The sequence below is a fragment of the Polistes canadensis genome, unplaced genomic scaffold (genome assembly GCF_001313835.1).
Source record: "Polistes canadensis isolate GaletaPanama2010 unplaced genomic scaffold, ASM131383v1 scaffold_318, whole genome shotgun sequence".
NCBI lineage: Eukaryota > Metazoa > Arthropoda > Insecta > Hymenoptera > Vespidae > Polistes > Polistes canadensis.
Window position 1 is genome coordinate 41,106 of NW_014569865.1, and position 4,203 is coordinate 45,308.

Below are 4,203 nucleotides of genomic sequence, written 5' to 3' on the forward strand. Positions count from 1 at the left end.
ATATTTTATATATATATATATATAGTACCTGGTATGGTGTAATTTAAGAATAATAATAATAATAATAATAATAATAATAATAATAAAAAGAAACCAAGGGAGACTTGTGATATTATATATCTACACTTTGTCCTACAAAGATGAAGAAAAAAATAAGAAGAAGAAGAAGGAGAAAAAATAATAATAATAATAATAAAAAAAAGGAAAAAAAGAAGAAGATGAAAAAAAAAAAAAAARAAAAGGGGGAGAAGAAACCAAACCGCAGGTCATAATATTCGTCGTTGATTATCTCTTCTTCCATTTCTTCTTCTTCTTCTTCTTCCCTTTCCCTTTCCCTTTTTCTCATTTCCCCACGGCACGATGATACACAAACATCCCCCTTTTCTTTTTTTTTTTCTTTTTTCTTTTCGTCGTTCATTCGAGAGAAAAACAACACAACGACACACAACGATGAAAGAAAATTTCTACTCGTGAACTGTTAAACTCATATCTCAGAATACTAGGAACCCCCCCACCTCCTCCACCCCATACACATACACCGTTGTGTTGTTGTATTTGTTGTTGATCCTCTTTTTTTTAATTTGACGAATTTTTGTTGTTGAAATATTCCCCCCGTTACCTTGGATGGTTTGATTTTAATTTATTTTTTGTTTTGTTTTGTTTTTTTAAACACGCCTCGATCGCGACATAATTGTATCTCCCTTCTTCTTCTTTTTCTTTTGTTCCTTTCTCTCTCTCTCTCTCTTTCTTTCTTTATGTATATATATATATATATATGATATTACTATTATTATTAATCTTATCTTTCTTATTTCTTTTTTTCACATTTTGAATATTCTCAGCCGAGCGCATAAACAAAATGAGCATGATGAAATTCTCTTGTTCTTACCCTCTCTTTCTCTCTTTCTTTTACCTGCTATTAATTTTTTTTTTTTATTCCCTGTCTCTCTCTCTCTTTGTCTGTCCATCTGTCTGTCTGTCTTTCTCACTCTCACACACATATTCTTGTTCTATTATTAGATCTACCGAAAAGTTCTGTTCGTTTTTTTTTGAATTGAAAAAACATAACACACACACACACACGTACACATAAATAATTTTCATATGTTTAATAATATTTATTTGTAGAATATACTTTCCCCATTGTTAATTATGATTTTTTCTTATGTGTTTTTTTTTCAGCAACAACCTTCTTCGTCATATATGTTTGAAATAATTATCAACATGTGTCACATTGATTGAAATTTGAATTGACAGAATTATTGAACAGAATTTTTCCGATAGATCTGATATTTTTTTCTTCACCTCCCTTTTTGATCCTTTCTATCTATTTATTAATCCTTCAAAACCTCCCCCTCACCCTCCTACTCCTACTCCTTTTATCTTTTCGTGAGAGTCGAACAATCGAAATTACGAATTTGAATGTATTGGATTGTTCGGTAAGTTCGTGCCGATATTTTCGAACGTTGGTCATTTTTTGTTTTCAATAATTCTGATATATTAAGTCAACCTCTCTCTCGCTGGTACTTATCAAAAATTCGGCACGAATTTTTTTCGGACAACCCAATATCATTATTATATTGTTTCCTATTTTTTGAAGTGAAAAAAAGAAAATTAATTTTATGATTATGATTTTGTTTGGTGTTTTTTTTTTTTTAGATATTATAACAAATATGGTGGGGGGTGCATTTTAAAATCTCGCGAACGGGAAATAAAATTTGTTGTTTCGTTTCGTTTCATTTCATTTTTTCCTCATCTCGTAATTAATGTTCATTAAAAATTTGAGTTTATGCAAATTTGGGGATACGGGTTTTGCGTCGAACGTAGAAAACACATGTTCGATCGAGAAAGACGTTTTTCGAATATTATTTTGTTTAATTTTATAATAATCGAACATCTGGTTTGTTTTTTTTTTCTTTTTTTCAATCGATCTCGTCTAAAAATCATCGATGGTTTGTTTCTTTCTCTCTCTCTCTCTTTCTCTTTCTTTCTTTCTTTCTTTAAATGCAATGTGGGTTTTTACAATATTTATATATACATATATATATATATAATATGTGTAATAAATGCATGTTGGAATAAAAGTATCGATGATTCAAAGAAATTTGTAAAATCTAATTTTCATTTGCAAATGTTTGTTTAGAATATTATCCGATTTATATGATATCATCATGAAAAAAAAAGAAAAAAAGGTTTGTTTTAAAACATATTGTGGAATGTATTTACGATTTAATAATATTAAATAAAAAATTGCAACAAAAATATGCATTTTTTTGTTTGTTTTGTTTAAATACGAAAACACGTATACCGATCGAATCTTATTCGTTTTCGCGTTCGACGATTATTTATTTAAACAAATAGAGAGAGACAGAGACAATCTTATTTTATACAACACGAAAGATCCAAAAATAAAGAAAATAAAAATGTGCGGCAGTCTTTCTCACAACGTGTTTAAGAAGGATATTTAAAAATAAAAAAAAAAGAACATATCATACGTATACAAAAAAAAGATAACAATGATTCACACAATTGTTTAAACGGGGGTGCCAGTTAATCGAAAATTTACGAGAAAACGATTCGTGCAAATGAATGAATGAATGAATGAATTAATGAATTAATGAATGAATTAATGAATGATCATTCAATGAATAAATGTATATATGTAAATATATTGTTAATAGTATATATATATACATGCATACAAAGCATGAAAAGTATATGGTAAAATGGCAATCAGTATATTTCGAAAATAAGCGAGGCACACGTAGAAATTTATTTGACATTAACAGGAGACGACACATCGTGATATTATAAAAATGATTAAAAAAAAATGATTGAAAAGAAAAAATTAAAAAAAAAAGAAAAAAGCCTAAGAGAAGAAGAAAGTTAAAGAAGTAAAAAGGAACAACGATGAATAAATGTAATATACAACATTCAAGTGGTACAATGGTTTCTTCGATTATTTCTCTCTCTCTCTCTCTCTCTCTCTTTCTCTCTTTCTCTTCATTATATATTTTCATACTAAACACGGGAAAGATAAGCACAAGGATAAAGAACAAAGATTAAATAATTAAACCACACGATATTAAATCGTTTTTTTTTTGTTTTGTTTTCTGTCCCTTTCCCATCATATTTTCTTTCTTTCTCTTTTTTTTTTTTTTTAAATCACCATCTCTCTCTCTCTCTCTCTCTCTTTCTTTTTATGCACATTCCATTAAACCTGTGTAAGTGTGAAAAATTTTTAATACGATTTTTCTGTATCCACGCGTAAGAGTGTAGTATGTGATAGTTAATAATGTGTACACGTGTGTTGTTGTTGTTGTTGTTGTTAATGTTAATATAATAAAGATTTTTATTCTTATCCAAAATTTTGTTTAATATTATAACTAAGTTTACTTCTTAGGTAAGTTATTTTAATTAGATGAACAATCTATTTATCAGTTGAACGTTTCCGTCTCTATTTTGAGACTTCCTCAGCAACTTAAATTCTTGTTAATGTTTATGAAAATTTGACGTACGTGTGTATATCGGCGGTTTCGGTGCTCTCTCCCTCTCTCTCTCTCTCTCTGTTGCAACAATTTACAAACGCGCGCGAATATATATATATTAGAATTTATTTTCTAATAGAATGTAAGAATTTAGTTAAATTCATTTTTAAATCGAGTCGTTTAACGTGACCGTCTCCTCTCACGGATATTGTTTTTGCTTTTTTTTTTCTCTCTTTTTTTTTTTCTCTCCAATCCCTTCCCCTATCCCCTACCCCTTCCTCCTCAACCTCCTCCCGTTATTACATTTTGTCTCGTGTTTCTTTCTTTCTTTCATTTGTTTTTTTTTTTGTGTTTTCTTTTTTAACTTTTCATTTTTTTTAGTACTGTTATCAGAGAGTATCGATATTAATTAATTAATTAATTAATTAATTAATATAATAATTGTAGTTCACAATATAATTATAATACACCATCCTAAAATACGGTCAAATTACTGCAATTTATAGCAGCAATTCCGAGGCACTACGAACAGGCCACAGAGAATATGGCCGCACAATTATCATCATCATCATCATCATCATTTCATCATCTTTCAGATCTCTGTGTCTAAATGATAAAAGACTAACTGTCGAACGCCTAATAATACGTAATCGTAATTATACTTATGCATCTCGAGTTATCTAGATATAGATATATCATTATTATTATATTATAT